Raw genomic sequence first — 22,267 nt, 5'->3', positions numbered from 1 at the left:
AAAACTTATAGCTATACCTTACTCAGGAATACTTACTAATAGAAAATAAAATTTAGTTTTTACTATAAATAGTTACTTTTAGTTTTTGACTGAAAATTAACTGCTAAAATTAACTTAAGGAGTCAAAAACCTGTGCAATCATTTAAAAATTGAGAAATAGCTACCTGACTATTTTTTTGTGGATTTTAACTGCAAAGAAACTATAATTTTGTTGTTTTTTAACACATATTTTCAACTGTTCCAAAGGTATTTTAAAATACGTGAAAAAACTCGATATTAATAATGTAAGTGAAAAATAAAAAGTAAAATTTTAAACTTCTAACATTTGGCTAAATTTCAACTTAACAATACAAACCTTGCCCTTAACTATAATATGCTAGATTTTAAAATTAGCCTAAAATTTAAGATATAATGCTAAAAATGCTAATAGTAAAATAAAAAAACTAATCTACAACAGAACTACTTAAACAAAACGTCTTAAAATGACGTAACTTTCTAAAATAAGAACAACAAAGCTTAGTTATATAGTAGTTAATATAATCGTTTTATTACTTCTAAAACCTTAACGTACGACCAATAAGAGTTTAATGCTGATATCGATTCAGTTATACTTCATTTTATAAAGTTGAAAGTTTGAAATTTAAAACTGTGATCGTACAACGTTTTTGAACTTATATTATCTAAACATTTTGTATATAACTTTAATAAGATTAATTTTAACAACAAAACCTTTTTAGTTTAAAGAATAGCTAATTTTTATCATGTTTTACAAAAACAAACAAAACTTTTATTTAAAGTAATTTCCAAGGATTAGTAATTACTATAGTTTATGATTTTTCGCTGTGAAGCAAAATGAAGCTTTTATTAATATTATTAAGTTCCTGCTGTGTAGTTTTTAATACTGTTTGACTTAATGCATGTAAAAAAAGACTTAAATTTGTTTTTGTTGTAAGATAGCATAACTTATAAGAAATAAAGAAAGTCACTTAACATAGAAATATTATCAAAGATAATAAAAATAATGAGTTATTAATGACATAGCTTTTATTCAACACCCCCATTTTCTGTGATACTTGTGCTATTAAGTCAACAAAACAATGATAAAATAAAAGGTTATTTACTTAATTAAGAAGGAAAGTTTATCTAAATTTTTGTAAATTAGACAATTTTAAAAGTAAGATAATTTCTGCTTTAAACTATAAAGTTCTTACCATAGTTCATATCGTTTTATGATGATCTTGATCAATTGTTCTGAAACCCTTAAGATACAAATCATCTAATTTAAAAATTTCCGTAATGCATTTCTATCCGCAAATATGTTTTTTTTAAATACATACATGTATTAACTATAAACTTTTGTCGACAAGCAAAATGTATTTCAATTTTAGCCACTTATCAAAGTGGTATATGACTATTAAGTATTATAATATTCTAAACTACACAAAGACTTACAACACAAAGAACTTTTTATAATTCATAATTGTAACAAACAGACATTAAAATATTTTAATTTGTTTGTAATAATGATATTTAAACTAAAAATTCTCCCTGTTACTGATTTTTATACAGTTTTAAATATATAAAATAATATTTTTCTATCATTTTTTCTTTTTAAGTAGACTTTAAGTAAACTCGACTTATTTTTTTTAGTACGAGGTGAACATTTAGTTTGTTAGTACACCATTTAAATTGATTACCCAACTAAATCTTTATATATATATACATTTATAACTAATTACTAATCAGCATATAAATTACTTATTTCTTAATAAAACTTGTTAACATCTTTTTTATGTGATACTTAAAAAAAAAATAAAGACTACAACTAAAAAAAATGTGATAGTACGACAGTTGTAACAAACTGTGTTTTATGTTTATTTGAGAAATTACTAGTTTGTACAAGTGTTTTACACTAGGCCGTTTCAAGTTAAATCTTTTAATTATTTGAGAGCTTTCTGACAAAATACTGTCAAAAAATACTTTTCGTTAAATATTTTTCTTTCAAGCTTTTTAATATTTTTTTTATATATAAAGTTTTATAAATAACTAAACAAAATTTTAAAAAATTTAACTATCTCACATGTTCTTTCTTAAATGTAATTTAAAAAAATTTTCTAACATTATCACTTACTGTTAAATATCTTTTTGACTTTTTTAAATTTTAAAGGTATTATTACGGTCAAACTATAAAAAAAAGTATAAACAACATTAAAATCACTCTTGTATTACATTTATTATTAAAATCTGAGGCTAAAACAATGGTAAGTTATTCATTGATTTCTAATAAACTTGGTTTTTGTTTTTGAATAAACCTTAATGACTATTTATAATAAAAATGTACAGATACATCATAAAAGTTTAGCTAATTATTCATTTTTGTTTAAGCTTTTATTTAGTTTACAGCCATTTATATGACTTAAAATTTCGATTGGAAGAGCCATTATAATGTTTCAGCATAGAACAAATATTTACTTAATATTGAATTAAAATTTTGTCTTTTTTATATTATTACGTCATAATCGTATTGCCGTACATAAAATCTCTAGCTAAGTTTTATAGATTAAAAAAAAAACTTATTCTAAACATTTTATAATTTCTAACAAAAACATAACATCTAAACCTATTTAGTCTAAAACTATTAAATTTCAAACTAAACAGTCAAGTCTAAGAGTATTGGAGTCTGAAAGCAAGAAGAAATATCAAAATTGATAGCTGAGATCTAAGTCTGGCTTGTTAACTTTTAATGATACAATAAAGATTTTAGTATAGTTAACAGTAAAACAATCAACTAAATGAATGTATATAAATTTTTGCATGATGACTGTTAAAGACCTTCAGTCTGGTATTACTAATAATAATGTATATTTAAATGTATTATATATATTATTATATTTTAGTATTAATTTAAAGCAGATTTTGGCTTTGATTTTCATTTGGCCCGCGAGTGGATGTTAGTTCATGTAGTTAACATGTTGTTTTGTAATGGATTATGATAGCTGAGTTGGTATCAGCTTAAAAATTTTTTGAATAAATTTAAAGATTTTAATATATGCCATAAATGTTAAATATTTAGATTTAAGCCTTCTAGTTGTGATTTTTAAAAGTCAAGTCGTAAGTAATCAGTTTGTTTAAAGTATTCAGACATGCTTAGAATAGACTATTAAAAGCATGTTTTTTAGATATATGAATTAAATAAAATTGAAATATACACATATGGTTTGGCTATATAATTATTTTTCCATTTAAAGAATTAATAAGTTGAAGTATTAAAGAGTTTTGTAATGTTTCAACTTTTATAGTTATTTTTTATATTTCATACTAATATATCTATATATTATAAAACTATATAAACTATATATAAACTATATATAACTTATATAAACTATATATTATAAAAACATTTCAAACTTTATTTAATTTGAGAGTTTTGAATACAAGAAAACATAAAATTTAATTGGGTTTATTATTCGCAACATAATATATTTAGATTTTTAAAATTTTAACCTATAACTTAAGACTTAACAAGAAACTATGTTAAATAATTGCATACTGGTTTAATATTCGTAGCTAATATTTTAAACTTGTCTAATCAACTAGCATTATTGTTTGAACCCAACTATCTGTTCTAAGAAGTATTTTTTAGAGTTTATAATTTATCTTTGATATAATATCTTATAAATATGGTTAGATGTATTTGTCTTTTGAGTTGTATTTTTTATAAACTTGGTTAGCCAACACAAAAACAAAAATATTAGTATAACAATTAAAATGTAGTGCTTGATAATCTAAAACTCAAGTTAGTTAAATTGATTTTTGCCATATACATTCTAAACCTTTATATAGATGTTTTAATTACCGTAATCTATAAACGGTATGAAGTATTGCTAACCTTTAAACAGTCTTAATTAAATAGTATTAAATCAAACTATAACTATACGTAATAACAATGGTTTAAAATATAAAGGTTTTAAACACAAAAAAAAAAAAAGTTTCTCGTTACGTCACAATTTAAAAAGCGTAATATTAAAAACTAAATTATTTTAATAACAACTGTGTAATTATAGTTTACAGAAACTATAGAGATTGATAAAGATTTTATTGTTTAGATAATAAAAAAATATAAAGTTTAAAGAAATAATGTCATAAAATGCGACAAAAAAAAAACAATTCGAATTTACTGAACACTTTTTTTTAAACTACTTTTTTAATAAACAGGTTTTTAATAGTTATGTCACAAGATTAAATAAAAATGTAAATCAAAATAACTTAAGCTGTATATTTTAAATGCAATTTAATATTATTTAGTTTGTGTACGTACAGAACCAACAAAAAACTTTTTAGTTAACGAAAGTTTTATAAATACTATAAATGCTTTTCTTAGTATTTAATAAGTGTTATGTTGTAATAACGAATTAAACAGTATTCTTTCTTTGTTACATTAACACATATTTCTGTGTGTTAGAAGGTTAACAGACTTAAACACAGTTCATTTAAAAAAACTGTAAAGAAAGAATAAAAGCTAAAGTAGGTACATATATGTGTTTCTTTAAAATAAAAACAAATCATATAGTTTATTGTAAAATACTGGTTAATAATAGATCAACACATAATGTTAAATCCGACTATTTTAAAACTATTTAATACTTACTCATAAAATAAAACGACTTACATGAAAATCAAGAAACTACTGATTTGAAATATTTAAACGCTACTAATCATTTAAAAAACGTACAATAATTATGTGACAATATTACGATCGGGTTATCTCACTAAATTTATATTAATACAGGCTGAACACTTAATTAAATTTTTTATTTTATGTATTCATTTTAGCAACTGTTTTTGTATTCAAATATTTTATTTGACTAACGATGTTTCGCTGCCCTTAAAATATAAACAGCTTTAAAGAATTTGGGTAGATTATGTTATACACTAGAAAAAAGATGTAAAATAAAATTATGTGATATGTTGATAATTTTTAATTTATAAATTATTATTAGAAATGATCGGGTTAGAAGTGATCGGGTTAGAAATGATCCGGTTAGAAGTGATCGGGTTAGAAATGATAGCGGGTTAGAAATGATCGGCTCCCGACATTATTACGCTTTTATACATTAACTTTTAAAACAAGCCTACCAACACACAATATATACTAGATAGTTTATGTTTGGAAAAACACTAAAGTTTAATTTTTTGTTATATATTACGGTGAACTCGTTTTGCTCGGATGTTCGTTAAAAAACGCTTAATTATTTTTTTATAGGTAAACATTATGTTTTTATATATTAATTTTCAAGGATTAGCTTTAGCATGAAAACCGTCGCAAATAAACAAAATCTTTATAAAGATGATAAAATGGGAGGTCTTTTAACTACATGCGTGGCTTTTATAGCCTAATTTTTTTTTGCTCAAGTAGTTTTAGAATGATACGTCACAATATCGTTCAAGTGCAATTAAAAAAGTTATTGCATATAGATTAAATATTACGTTTTTAAATAAAAGTGCTCTACTACTTTTCCAAAGATAAATAATAAATTATTTTACTTTGTAGTTAAAATTAACTATCCTGCCCTAATATTTATTTATAACGGCCTAACATTGTGAAGTATTTAAAAATTTTTTTTAAAGTTTATTAGCCAGTAGATATTTAGAATTAGTACTTGCGTGATTTCATGTAAGTAGTTCATATTATAATTTTATATTTTATATTCTATTTTATCTTTAATTTTTCAATCTAGACTTAATAATTACGAACACAGTTTTCTAACAGTGGGGTTTAAAATAACATATTTTATCTATTATTAACTGTTAAACTACAAAACTCTATAATATTTGCTTTTACTTTTTATTTGTAATGGAAACATGTTTACTTCTCCTAAAGCAAATTTTCTTTCCTTACAGTATTTTTTTATACAGAGCTCCATTGAATAATGTTAACTAGTTAAAATATAAAAATAAATTTTAGTTTAATAAGGAAAGGATACTGTATAACTTGTTTTCATATATAATATTAACAATCAGCTTAAAATACTATTTGCTAACCTAAAAGCAGTCTTAAGATAATACAAACAGACTTTTTTAACTAAGTTTATACTTTTATAAACTCATACATATTTTTTAAAAGTGAAATCAACAAAATAATACTTTTATTTTTAGACAACAGCTATTGTTAATTATATTATCTTTAAAACATTTTTAAAAAAATTGCTTCTTCCACATTTCAACATTTTAAGTACAATAAATACTTTAAAATTATTTAAACAAAACAAAATTAAAATTTAATGTTTAAAACTAAAAAAAAATAATTAATAATGACAGTTTTATTAGAAAAACATGGTTTTCAAATTCTGTAAATCATTGTTTATTTTAATAGTTAACTAGATCAAGTTAAACTATGTTAAATATTAAATGAACCATATACACATTGTTTCTAGGATAAAAATATATTTTAATACATAAGCATATTAGCTTAAGTGAACTTTTTTTTTGATTTTATAACTTCATTACATCCTTTGTAAAATAATTGGCTAGCAGTTAATAATTTGTTTTTACAAAACTAGTTTAATATTAGAAATTTTACAGTTTTTGCAGTTAACATTTTGATTAATAACTATTTGACACTATCAACATATTTTGTTTTACTTTATTACAAATTTAGTAGGAGTTTTATAAATTTTAAACTTTACAACTATACAACTATAAATTTAGGCAATTTTTTTTCTGTTATTTAAATCTAAAAGATCTTTATTATTCATAACACTCTTAAGTACACATTTACCGCATCAGCTACAATTTAGCTCTACAGAGTTAAAATATATGTTTGACGATTAAATTAAGTTATTTACGACAACTGTTACTAAAACTTTTTTTTTGTTAAATAGCTAATAAAATGCATAAAAATATAAATAGTTTCTCACTACAATTTTCATATAAAATATCTTCAAAAAAAATTGAACTAATGTTAATGACGTAACTTGTAAAAACCACAACTACAAAACTAAATTCAAAATACAAGTAGTAAAAAAGCTTTAAAGCTTTTTTAACTTATTTTCCTTAAATTTTTAAGCTGTTTTAACTAAGCTGCTTTGAAACTTTGGCAAGATTAGCTTTATTTTCACAAAAAACATTTTTTTTTGTTTAATTAAGTTTTATTAAAAAAGCTAAAAACCAAAAATGGTTTTTCACAAAACAAGTTTTAAGAAAAATATTTCTTCAACGAATGTTTTCTTTTTTCTCTAATAAACGTTAACTTATGCAGTTTAAAAATAAAGGCTTAGTAAAACTACTTAAGACAGAGTTAACCAAAATCTCTAAATTAAATGCTAGAAAAATATTTAACTATTTATCTTGCAGTTTTGAGTATTATGATACAAGTTTAAATTACTTTATGTATTCTGATAAATGACTATAATCATTGAATAAAATATTAATATCTTATAAAACAGTATAGTTTGAAATGAGACAGTTAAAGCATGACAGTTTTGAAAGATTTTAATTGATAAAAAAAGTTTTTAATTGACTAATAAGGATTGTTCAGGTTAAAAAATGGATATATACGGCTTAATTAGAATAATTTTATAGATAAACTCACAAATTGTCGATTAAAAGTTAATGTTAGTTATATAGATATAGTTGTATAGTTGTGAACTATAAAACTTTTCACTGAAGATTACTGAATCATCAGATAGACAAGGAAAACAAACATAAGACAATTCACTAATAAAAGAATAGGTTGTGTATACTAACAGCTTGAGAGTATTAAAAGTTTTGAATATGCAGGGTAAATTTTATGTTGACTTAAAAGCAGCTTCTATAATACTTATTGAATTTTGCTCTCTATAACATAAAAGTGTTTAAAGTTAATGGATTTAAGTTTTTATTAAACAAATTAAAAATTATCTTTACTATTTATTCTATTAAAGTTTATTATAATAAAGTTTTGCTAAAAAAGTTCTAAACTATCAAAAACTAAAGCATATATTTTTGTTCAAGAAACTTAACCTAAAAAATATATTCATAAAAGTTTAACAATATTTTACAAGTGTATTTTAATGCTCAAAATTTTAAATCAATGTAAATCGTATGTCTATAATTAATTATTAGTTTTGTGAATCATTGTTTATTTTAGCTGTTTAACCAGATCAAACTAACTTGTATTCCTTATTGAAATATATTTATACACATTGTTTGAAAAAGAAAATCTTTAAGTATACAATAAATTGCAAAAACTTATCCTTTATTTAATATTTTCTGAGGTGAAGATTAATTTGCTTGTAAAATAGTTAGCTAGACTTGTTTAGTAGTTCTTAGTTTGTTTATTTTACAAAACTAGTTTAAAATTGGATGTTTAAAGTTTTTTCTGTTATCACTTTGTTATTATACAGTTTGAACATTTTTTATTCTAGTTGTTTTGTTCTGTTTTGTTAACAATTTAGTGAGAATATACTTAAATTTTGTACATTTTAACCGTAACAGTATGGCCACTTAAATTTTTTCTGTACTTATAAATTTATTATACATAAAATCTTTACTACTCTTCAAATTCTCTTATAAGCATTAGCCACTATTCGGTAAATGCTTTATAGAGTTTTGTTTCATTTATTATAATCAAGTTCAGTAATTAATGACAACTGTTATTAAAAATATGTTAAATTTTTATTTAAAAGCTTAAAAATATACAGAAAAAATTAAAAAAAAAATTTACTTAAAATCTCCAAAGTAGAAAGTTTCTACTTCAAAAGTTGAACAATTTTAATGACGTAACTTGTATAAACAACATCCATGAGATTAAATTTAAAATAAAAATACTTGAGAAAATTTTAATAAATTGTCAGATCGTTTCCATTCAATTTTAAAGCTGATTTCAACTCAGCTACTGTAAAACTTTATATAAATAAGCTTTTTTCTCAAATTTTCTTGTATATTTAAATAGTTAAAAAAATAGATACATTAAATTGTTTTTTACAATTTAGATTTAAACAAAAATATTCATTCAACGAATGCTTTCTTTTTATTTTGATAACAAACAAAAACACAAAAAATTATAATTGTAAACGTTCGTTTTGAGCATATATTTTTGTTTTATTAAATAAATTAGACATTGATTTTCTCATTAAACAAAAATTGATGCTAACTTTTTCACATAGTAACTAGATATAAGTTATTGATATTGAACAAAGATGAAGTTACTTGTTTTTTAGCTCACTTGTTTCTGTTGTATGTAATTGAAAAAACAAGTTTTTTACACTCAATATAATGCTTAAATAGCTCAAACTAACTTATATTATTAAAAATTTATTCAAGTAATAAGAAATATATAACAATAGAGTATTTATTAGTTTTCTAAATTGATAGTAAAAGTTTTTTAATTTTGAAACAAAAAAATAGCTGACGATATTTGATATCTAATCTGTTTGGTTTATTGTGATATATACTACTTATATTGTGAAATATTATAGTCAAAATAGTAGTGATTTTGATATATAACTTAGTTTATTAAAAAAAAAAATCGAAAAAGCACGACAAAATTAGTTTAAAATTAAAGCATAAAAATAAACTAGTGCATGAAAAACAATAAATAAGCAATTTGTAAAAATATTTAAAAATTGGTTCTTAACAGCTATCAAAAAACAAATTTACTTAAATTTACGTCTGTACTAACTTAGTAAAAAAGGCTATTATTTTATTCAGGTACTCATGAATAGTAATGTTCTCGGATGATATTTATTCGTAATATGATAACTATGCATAAACTTTTGATAGGGAGAATATACAACGACAACGTTGTTATAGTTAGTATTAAATATTTAAATACTTTTCACTGTTGAGGTTTAGTTTTTTAAACCTTTGCTTTCAATTAGGAAGAAATATTGAATACAAAAGGTTTAAACTTGCAGAAATAAAATTACTTTTAATTTTCTGTTCCCTTTAGTTTGTCTAACTATAATTAAGAGTTTGAGTAAAATCTATAAAACTTTGTAGTAGCTGTTAGTTTAATTAACTTAGCATATATTCAAAGATAAGCAGTTATTTTTCATTTAATATGAATTAGTTTGAGATTTTAAAGCAATTTTTTTTATAATTAATTCTATTTATATCTGTTTTTCTATTTGGTCACCCTAATGACCACTATGGAACGAATTAATTTAAATAAAACCACAATCAATTTCCTAAAAATGCAAACTGTATTATGGTTGTAAACTAACTGTGACATATTACTTATTAAATGACTTCTATTTTTTAAACATAAAATAAATATTGTTCTTCTAATAAATAAAAAACTTCAGATTTCACTACACCACTTGTAAATTCACGATAAATAAAGTAAATCTAAAAATATAATTTTTAATAGTTGAGAATGTTAGCTGGATTCAACTAGCTTTAAATATTTCCTGAACAACAATTTAAGCTTAAAGTGTACTTCCTATTCTAGTAATTCTTATTAAAACTATAAATTATAGTGTATTGAAGTCAGATAATTGAGTAAAATAGTTTTAATATAATTTTTCGTAATTTTATTAACTATTCTTTTCAAGTTATTTAAAAAAACTTTAATAAACAAAACGGGTAGAAAGTAGAAAACATTTAGTATTTTTAAAACAAATAAGTGTTAGCTATTTAAATCGTAGTCATTCGCATAAGACATACACTAAATATCGGAAATTGATAACATCATACATTTATAAATAACGTAAAACATGATTTATGAAAAACTAAAGTAAGCGTAATACTTTTATAATTGTTGTACATTATAACTAACAAACTTAATAATAATCCAAATTTGTTTCGAACCTTTCTTGACGTCAAAGTCCTAATCTTTCAACAAAAAGTTCATTTTATAAGCATCAATTCATACAATTTTGTTTGTAATCATAGACATTTTTCAGGTAACAATCTAAAACCTGACATTAGCTAAACTAAAACTGTAAACATTTAAAAAATAAAAAAATTATATTTACTGAATTACAAGTCTTAGCTTAGGTTTAATAAATTTGTGCTAACGAATTAATAAACTGATTTTATTTAATAATCAAGAAGTTCGATTTGTAAAATATAACTAATTTTTAAGCACACAGTTTATTTTACATTAAAACATATTACAGTAACCTTTAGTTTATTTACGCACATTGAGTCCACAGAAAAAGTGCGTAAAGATATGAGAGATCGTAAAGATACAAGAGGTACCAAGTATACTCACTATAATGGCTGTTTTTTGATAATCATTCTAATTAAAAGCATAATGGGGACTTTTCAACTTTTAATATTTGTTTAATTTATTTATGAATATTAAAACAAAAGATAAAACTATATATATATATATATAAAAAGATTTTAATTTTAAACAAAATAATAATACTTGTAAAATAATTTTACCAATTTTAATAATAAGTAGATTCTATCTTTTTCTTCTTTTACATGTGACTTATTTGATACTTAAAATTTATATTCTTTTCTACTTAGCAAGTTCAATTTAAAATTAAGCATTTGTGTACAATTAAGAAATGCTGTGGTGTCTATACTAAATTTTTTGTTATAGCCTTTTTTAAAAATATGCATTTGGTGCTGTAATGGATTTCTTCTTTTAAACAAAAATATATAAAATAAAGAGAAAAATGTTTGAGTAACTAGTGCTGGTGAGCATTACGTGCGAAAAATTTCAACGCTTGCTGTGCAAAGCAAGTGTTACAGAAGTTGAACTTAAACTAAAAAAACGTCAAATGAAAATTAGTGATAATTTTATAAAAAAAAAACAATTGAGATTTGTGTTAAGTGTAAGAAGCTCTATATTTATTAAGTATCACTGCTACTTTTTGCTAGGAAGTTATTAGATTTATTTTTTAGATGTTTATTCATATATAGAGTAAAAGTTCTGTATTACTTATTTGTGTTATAAGATTTCATTATTTCATTATACTTTCATAATTTAACACAGTCATATTTTTTTTAGAATTTTAACTTGATCTCTTATTGGTAACAAAATTGCTGATATACTAATAACTAAATGTTTTTCAATTAGTAAAGGAATATAAGTTTTAGAAATCTAAGGATATAGAGTCGAGTTAGCATTTAAGAACATATTTTAAATTAAAATTTTACAATAAACGTAATTTGTTCAATTTAAAAAAAATTAAATAAATACCTTTTCAAGTTTTTAGAATTCTAAAATGCATAACTAATGAGATTGCGTAACGTCACGAGTGCGTAAAGATGCGAGAGGTTACTGTATACCAAAGTTGTTATTTTTCAGTATAAAACAAAAAGCTCCAGTATTGACTATAAGATTATATAAGAAGTTAACTAAAAAAGAGTTACTTAATATTTGACTTAAAACATTTATTAATAAAAATTTAAGGCGATTGTTTTGATAAAAGTTATTCTAAAAAAATTTTTGCAACTAGATACACAAAAGTTTTTACTGAAAGTTATTACAGAAAATAAAAAAAAATTAATTTTAATATTAAAAGATATTAAAACTTAGATTAGCAGTTAGTTGCAAAAAATTTATAAACAAAAAAAAATGTTAACATTTTTGATATCCTCTAAATATAAAAATTAAAACTTGGTTAAGTGTTTTATAAATATTTTTGTTTTAAAATTTTTACATTATTTATATAGATAAATAAAAATGCTTATTGAAAATTAAAAAGAAATAAAACTATTAAGAACAATTATGTAAAAGAGATGTTAAATTTTGCTAAAATTATAACTAAATTTTCACATACTAATTTTTATATTATGTAGTTCATTATAATAGTACCAAGTAATTATAACACAAAGCTTGAACAGAAAGATTTGATAAAGTAAATTTCAACTCAAAAATTTATGAAATCAAAATTTTAACAAACAGTTAAAGTATTTATTTCTATAAATGCATAACTTATTTAAAATAATAAATCTCTATAATGAAGGGTTTTTCGTTTGAATAACATTAGACGGCATGTAAACTTTTGCTAATAAGTAGGCATAACTAGCACGGTAGCAAAAAGGTGGGAGATGGGGTGATTTACAAAAAAAGAAATGATTGTAATAATGTATTAGTGTTAGACAAGTGGGCGAGTATGGAAATATCTAATTGTTCAAATTTTACTTTAATTCATTTTTATTTTTTCAAGAAGAAGAACATCTTAATCATTTAAGATAAAAACCAATGATGTTTACAGGTCAATTGTTTTAATAATTACTAATGCATATATAAATGTAAACAAAAACTTTAATTTGATATTTACATCTATAAAAATGAATGTCGTTTTGACAAGCGAACTATTAACTTGTTTTTAGCCATTTATGAAAGTGATATATAACTTGCACTTTATAAAACTAAAAAAAACTATATATTTAGTCTTTCTCGTTATAATTTTAAACGAGAAAGACTAAATTTTAAAACAAGCAAATAATTTGTCAAAAAAAATACATTTTAATATGTTTTAAATACAATTAAGAAAACAGTTAAAAGTTAATTAAAAACGTTTAACATTGCCTTTAAGGTGTACGTGTGTGTACGAAGGAATCGTTCAGTTATCAAGTTAAAAACACATATTTTTTTAAGCTTTTAATTATTAACAACTTGCTAAATCTCCATCGGATTAAATCAACAGACTGGATTAAAAGTTCTCTTAAAAGTAAAGAGTTTAATAAACAAAAATTTCATTTTTTAAAATTCTCACGCTGACAATCATACAGTTGTTTATGCTTTAACCTGTAAAAACCACACCAACACGGTTTAATTAGAAATATAAGTACTTTTTGGGAAATTACAAATATCTTCACAACCAAAGCCTATCTAGATTGTAAGCTGATGCAATTTCAGCTATTGTAATGCTTCACTTAATAAACTTGCTGATTAGCAAATTAAAATAATGATTTTCAAATTTTTTGTGAAAACTTTATATTAATATCAAGTTTTGTAAATAATTTTACAAAATCTAATAGAAACAACAAATTTTTTTCTGTTTAAAATGAAGTTACTATTTATTATGTTCTATAAAAGCAGACAAAATTTAGAACTTAATGTTATTTTATTAATGTTTCTTTTGAACATTTCTAATGCTAATAATAATATCATTTATGAGAAATGTCAGTTACTGATCAATAAACTTAAGTTTATAACTAGATAATAATGTTTTGTTTGTAGAAGTAAAAAACAAAAAATATCAAAATTATGTGTCCATTGAGTAATTATTTTTGTATGTTTATATTTTCTATAACTTTGTAGAATATTATAGAAATTTAAGATTAGTGAAATTTTTATAAAAGATTACTAAATATATATATACCACAGATGTTCTTGTGCTAAAACACACAACTCACAAAGTTTCACTTCTCTCAAAAAAATTTAAGAACGGAGTTTCATAATCTACGGAGTCTCAAAAAGCTCTAAGAATTTAAGAATTTCTAAGAAGCTTTGATACTTCGTAGATCTGTTCTTAAATTTATTTGAGAGCAGTGAAACGCCGTTAGTTTAAATAAAGTTTTAGCACAAGAACATCTGTGGTATATATTCCGATAAGCTTAGCTTATCAGGATCTCCAGGATTTAACGCCTTTTAACGTTACATCTTATAAATAAATATATATATTAATATATAAAACCTAAAATTTATATTAAAGTATTTAAAGAATATTTTTAATTATAATAATTTTGTAGGATTGTAGAGCTATAGAATCTTGATATTTCTTTATTTTTAAAAAGCTTTTTTAGAAACAGTTAGGTAAAATATTGGTGTTTACAACACTTTTTCAAAACAAGCTGCATCTCATTCTGCATCACCAATCATTTTTTTTGGTCTTTCGACGTAAATAGTTGTTTAAGTGAATAATATGAGTAACTTATTATATTTTTCAATGACGGATTTTATATTAAAATAATTATTTGGTGATTATATTATCTTTTTGACTGCAAAGTATATGTTACACGGTTTTAGAACTAGCTTGAAACTAACAATAAATATAAAGAATATTTATCTTTAATTTTGTTTATTTTTATTTTAGTCCTTTTTTTCAGTTTAACCACAGCTTTGTATCATATTTCGATAAATTACGAAAGTTTATCTTGTTTGTAAACAGCTTAAATTATAAACATACTAAAACTTTCAGTTTAATTTGACTTTCATTTTAAACAAAAATATATTTAATGCATAAATATTGTTTATCTTAAAACTTGTAAATTAATTTTATATCACAGTTTTAACTTAGGATAAGAAAACTGTTTATTCACAACTGTTTAATATTTCATTAATTGAATAACTTCTATGGTTAAAAATGAGGTGATTTACTCAATCAATTTATAACAGAGCAGATCTGTTAAAGTGCTACATCTATAAAAACTTTAACCTTAATTTTTTTTTTACCTTCAATGATAGTGAACTTATGTATACATTTTATAGTCTCTTCTTTTTGATCGAATATCAGAAACTTAAATAGGTGTAACTGTGATATAAAATTCACAAAAGATAACTTAAAAAATTTCAGAAAATAACTAAATCAAAATTTGCTTGGTAATAACTTCATTTTTCAACTAATAACTTTCTATTTTTAGCATTTTTAGCAATACTTGTATGAGAAACTGAACGAGATGAGTTTACTCAAAACATTTATTAATTTTTGCAACACAAGATAATTAATATTTAATAGCTTCGGTCGCATTTTTAGACTAAACTTTTAAAATTTGACAGTTTATTACTGCATGGTAACTATCAAAATAAAATTTTCAAACAATTGTATAAAATAAAAATTTCAAGCATGTAACTGTACAAATTTCAAACTTAATCTAACTTATACCACGACCATTGGATTGATAAAATGTTCACAACAAAACCAAAAATCTAATATTTTTCATTAAAGTTTTACATATTATTTTTTATACAAGAATTGTTTATTTATTTTAAATTTTTACAGTCCATTCTTAGAAAAAAAAAAGCTACAATGCAAAATTTTATTTTTGTTAAATCTTTCATTTTGCAAGCCAATTTGTTTTTGACTTTTATTTAGTGATGTAACAATGTTTTTTAGTATAATTATTTTCACAAAACTTATTACAATATCAGATTGTTTCTATGATTATAATATTTAAAAAACCCAGAATAACTAATTATTTTTAGGGTCTTTTTAAAGACCTAAACCAAATTCTATTCGAATTTGAAAGTTTTAACAAGCCTTAGACTAGCAACGTTTGCAGTCAGCGGGCAAGATGTGAAAAAAAGTCTTGCAAGTCAGACGTTTTAGTTTTAGTTATTTCAAGAAAACTACTCAATTATTCAATTAATTTCGAAAAAAACTTATTCTACGTTACCTACGATTTACTAAATGCAGTGTAAGTTTTAAATCTCTCATAAATTGTACCTAAGTCCTTTTATTTTTTTCGAATCCTATAAAAAACAAGCATAAGCTTCGAATTTTGGTTCAGCAGGTCGGATTTACCCTTTCGCTCCATTAAGTTCAGATAAAGTTTTGTAAACAGCCTTTTACACTCTTAGTGTGGAATCCAGCCGGAAGGCCGTACGTTGCACATCCTTATCTTGGAAAGCGTATTTGACCGTAAAAGATCGATTTTCATATTTTAGTGCAAATGGATTTTCAAGAATTGTAGTTTAAAAAAAGCATTTTTAAGTTATTTGTTCAAACATTTTTTGTAGGTTCACATTAGCGCGGTTTAATTTATATTTAATTTATGTTTTACGTAAATATTTTACTTTTTAGTGTTTTTTTTTTAAAGTTCTGTATTCCTTAAAATAGTTAAATTATTTTTCAATAGTAGCTACTAAACTAATTTAATATAAAAGACAAACTAACTTAACGTAAAATACTTTAATTATTATCAAGCGAATGCTGTTTGTACATTTTCTTATGTTTTAATAAATATAATTACAAAGCCTTTATATTTGTTTGTTAACGATGTATAGTATATGTTAGATATTTTGTTTTATAAAAGGTGTCGATTTTTGACTTCATATAAAAATTATAGCAAACACCTAAAGTGTATTGTATAGATTTAATTTATATGTTCTATATACTATAAGTCAATTATTGTGAAATTTAGATCAATTATAAATAAATATAATAAAAAGTTTAAAATAATGTTATATTTGACATAAAGTTTTATACAGTAGATAATGAACTGTTGCTTAAAAATACAGTTATAATCTGATATTATAGTTTATTGAACGACAAAAAAAGACCTTAAAATGTTTGGTCCTATGACCTGATGCATGAAGAACCTTTAGGCTATCGCGTCGCACGCCACAGATACCTTTTAACGTCTTGTCTAGGACAAATGTGTAATATATATAAAATATACCTATATAAATAATGTTATTAAAAGTATAAAGTATTATTATTACTGTATATATTTTCAATAAAACAAGTATTTTACATTTGATGTAAACGAGATAAATAATATTTTTTTGTTTATCTTTTATTATACGTTTGTTATTCTCGTAGTTTACTTAAAAGGCAGAAAAAAACTAAAATCTAATAGATTCAAGTTACGTAACTTATACAATATTACAACATAAAAGTTTTATTCAAGGTTTTAAAAAGTTGAAAGTTATAAATATATAAAATTCTGAAAGTGAAAATTTTTATGATATTAATTACTTAGTTACTATTATACTTTACCGCTTATTGTATAAAACTTTCATACGACTACTTAGTTTCCCTTAAAAAAACAAATGAAGTTTTGCTTTGATTCTTTTTCATCATAACTTTGCAGTGTAAAGTGAATTTTATAATATGTAAATCAACTTGTACCTAATTTATTTAACGACAAAAAAAAATATATAAAACAGACCACCAAACGCAATTTTTATTTAGCAGTTTAATACAAATTAAGTTAATAATATTTTGATAAAAAAATTAGAAGCTATTTATTAAGAGTAAATAATTTATGTTTTAGCCTTTATTAAATAGTTTTTTGTCTTAAAAATACTAGTCTTAAAATAGCAATATAGGAGTTTGTATTATTAATCTCTAGTGGACTTAAAGTACTAAATTTTTAGCTGATATCTACGAAGTAATATATACTAAAATACTGCACAAATCTTAACTTTTACAAATTATAGAAACTTCCACATTTTAGCTAATAATCATTCAACTAAACATCAAAAATATTACCTTATTTTTTTGTTTATAGAATAACAGTCTAAGTAATACTTTCAAATTGGCCTCATTTATAATTTCTTCTTGAAGTTTTCCTTAACTCCTTTTTCAAAAAAACCTGTAAAAATATTGGCTTTTTAAATTTAACTTCTTTTTAAGTTTAAGTATTTTTAAAACAGTTTACCAACACAAAAAACTTAACACATAAATAACTGTAACATGTTTTTTATGCTCTTATTCAAGATAACTGTGCTGGTTATAAAGAAATGTTTTTTACGTTAAATGTTTGTAGAAGAATTCAATGTTTTATGTTCGAACTTTTAGAGTTGCTTTTTATTATCAGGTTAAAATTTTGGTTAATGGAATTGCACAAATATGTTTTTACTCTCAAATTTTAAGTATTTAGACTTAATCTTCGTGTTTGTGGTTTTATAATTTCATAGTTGAAAATCGAAATTTGAGTGTCAGATGTATCTTAGTTTGTTGAAGACTATTTACTTCTTTTACTTAATTGTTGTATACTAAGTTAGTTAAAAATGTCGAAGGACTTTTTGTACAACTAAAGTTTAAAACAACTTTCTTTTCTAAAAATGTAATTATTAACAAATCTATTTATAGGTTTTAACAAGATATTAATCATTTGAAAGTTAATTTAGTCGGTACACTTTAGTATCACTCCAGCCGAATATGTTTTAATATTGCTAAGTATATAAAATTAAATAAAATATGAACAAAAAACAAGTCCATGTGAAGTAATTGTAGTAACATTAAATTATTGTCTATATACAGTTTGTAGTACAATTAAGAAATCAAGAATTTTTGTTTTTAAAGCATAAACTAAGTTTTTATTATTCATAATTCGAAAATACTTTAAATATGTATTTTCGGCTAGTAAAATCGTATCAGTTACTATTTTGATTTAGAATTTTCATCTAGTTTAAATCTTTTTCTGTTTTAACGTTATTATGTAAAATAAATTGTTTAGTGTTTACTTTTTTAGTGTAAAACAGTTTATCAAAAACTAAAATTGTAAAAAAAAAATAAATACGTATTTATTAAGTTTATCATTATCAATTTTATTGTTAACAAAAAAATTATAACAGTTTATGAAAGAATTTCAGATACGAGTATATGAAAAAAAACTATATATATGAACAATGAAGTAATAAATAAAGCAAATAGCTTAAAAAGAATGATAGCTAACATAAAGCAGCTTTTAAAGTTTACGTATATTTGCAAAGTAAAAGTGTCTTACTAACAATATTCATACATTGCAATTTTTTTATCATTTATATTATCTGAAGTTACATATCTGTAATAAAAATAATTTTTTGAATACTGTTGACACAGGCATCAAAAAGTATATATAAAAAATTTATAAATATTTTACAATAATTATTCAACAAATACTCACAATATTTGAAAACCACAATAGTATGTTTTACAACAAAGCATATTACATTGCAAACATTTTAAAGTTATCTGACATGAACCTGAATAGTTTTGAAGCTGTTATCGAATCAGCTGTTGTATACATAAATCAAAAAAATTATCTAAAATGAAGTTTTTTAATATATTAACCATATATATTTAATTTTTATAATAACGAACAATATTTTAATAATAGTACTACACGCTCTTTTTAAAACTTCGTAAACCTTTCTATTACATAGAGAAACGTCGTTTAATTCAAAAAATGAGTTGGTTTAAAGATTTTGTTTTGTATCCACCTTAAATTTGAATGCTTTGCTTTTATTTGGTCTTACCGTAGTTAAAAAAAAGTTACATATTCTTGTTATTAACTTGAGAAATAAATTTAATTAAAACTTCGCGTTGTAATGAGTTTATTTTTAAGACAAGTACAAACTAAAAAATATATACAGATTATGAAACTTATTGCCAACGAGTTTTTTAAAAAGTGACAAACAATTTCTTTTAAAGTTAAAAGTACCAAATAGTAATACAAAGGAGGTTAAACGAACATTAATAAACTTATACTTTTATCAACTTATCTACATTTTCAATAGTTAAATGTTGCATTTATACTTTAATTTTTAAAATAACAGTTATTGTTAATTATACTATTTTAAAAACATTATTAAAAAATTGCTTGTTCCAAATTTCAACATTTAATATTTGTAACTATAAATATCAACAATAACATTAAATTTTTACACAGTTAATAAATTAATACTATTTAAAAATAATAATAAATATTCAAAACTAAATGCAAACTATAACTATGTTTTAGACATGATATTAAACTGTTACCTGGTGTATAACTCGATAACCCAAAGGTTTTTTTGTACACCAGGTCCTAGGACTAAATATTTGAGCGCTTTTTTTTTCGTTCAATAAGTAATTATTACTAATGAAGGTATTTTGTAAAAAACAATGTTTTCAAGTTTTGTAAAATATTGTTTTTGGTAGTCCTTAACTAAATCAAATCAAACTGTATTAGATATTGGAAAAACCTTATACACATTGTTTCTTGGAAAATAGGTAATTAAATATACAAAATTGATGCCAAAACTTAACTTTTTTTTGTTTTTTTATTGATAAATTAAGTTTTTCGAAAAATTTTTTAGTTAGACTTTGTAAGCAGTTTATAGTTGTTTTTTTACAAAATTATATTGATATTAAATTTTTACAGTTTTGTCATTAACTTTTTAATTTATAACTACATAACACTTCAAAATATTTTTTTTTCACTTTATCACAAATTTAGTGTGATTATTATTAATATTTGAACTGCATAACTATATATCTTTACTAATAACTAGATAAATATTTAGCTACAATTTAATTTGTTGAGCCCTATCTACCAGAACTTTTTATATTACCTTTAATATCTATACTAACAATATATATTTAGGCTAATTAGTTTTCTTCTGTACTTAAAATTTAATTATACAGAGTATCTTTACTATTCAAAAAAAAATTAAGCACTTTTTTGCCTTATATTCACAATGTAGCTTTTTAGAGTTTAACTGTATATATATATATATATACATATATGTATGACGATTAAATTATGTTGTTTACGACAACTCTTACTAAAAATATTTTTAATTTAAATCAAACAGCTAAAAATTTGCATGAAAAATTAAAACATTTTCTAACTAAAATCTTCATATTAAAAATTTTAATTTAAAAATGAGCTAATATTGATGACATTACTTTTAAAAACCACAACAACATGAATATATTTAAAAAATAAGTATTTAAGAAAACATAAAATTTTGTCCATTCGTTCTAAAATAATTTTCAAGCTGATTTCAACTCGGCTTCTATATAACCTTACTAAAATAAGCTTTATTTTCACAAAACTAGACTTTTTAAGTATAATTTAAGACAAACATCAGTGACAAAAAAAACCTAAAGCAAGTATCTAAATAGTCTTTATAGTTCTTTACAAAAAATTCTGTCTAAAACATTTATATAACTTTTGTTTCGGTTTTTTATAAATAAATAATTTAAGATATCAATAACTACGCTGTTATTATAATGATATGTGTTAGTAAAAAAACGAAATCCTTTAAACAGGGGTTCTACAAAATAAGTAAAACAGTCCTCTTAGTTTGAGATATTTTTATACTATTTGGGCACGAAATCGTTTATGGTAGCGAAAATGTTAATGTGAAAAATAGCTAGTTGTATTTTAACCCTCTCAATAAAATATCGGTACAAAAAATTAATTATTCTTTTAGTTTCTGTCTAGCTTAGTTTACAAATAAGATTGAAAAATTCCAATTAGATAATTTTTAGTTAGTAACAATTATTCTCATCTTAAGTTGAATTAAGTTTTAATGAAAAAAGAAAAACATTTCAAAATGTTTAAAAGTTAACCAATTTGATAATTAACGTAATACACATATAACTGCAAACAAATGTTAGAATTTCGTAATCTTAATCAACTGTTAAATATCTTGTTAGTTAGCAAAAAATGCTTCCTGATTTTGGCAACTTATTAAAGTGGCATATAATATATACACATAAAAAAGCTAAAACTTAAGAAAATACAGTTACTCTTTGTTTAAAGTTTAACAGTATCTTAAATAAAAAAATATGTATATACAGTATATCCCGCTAATAATACCTTCTATAGAATATCCTATATACAAGTACTTTTAGACAGAATCTATATATTTTTCCCGATTTAAATGTTGTTTTTT

This window comes from Thalia democratica, chromosome 3 (genome assembly GCF_965202585.1).
Source record: "Thalia democratica chromosome 3, ktThaDemo2.hap1.1, whole genome shotgun sequence".
NCBI lineage: Eukaryota > Metazoa > Chordata > Thaliacea > Salpida > Salpidae > Thalia > Thalia democratica.
The sequence above is the reverse complement of the archived record's forward strand: the minus strand, read 5'-3'. Positions refer to the sequence as shown.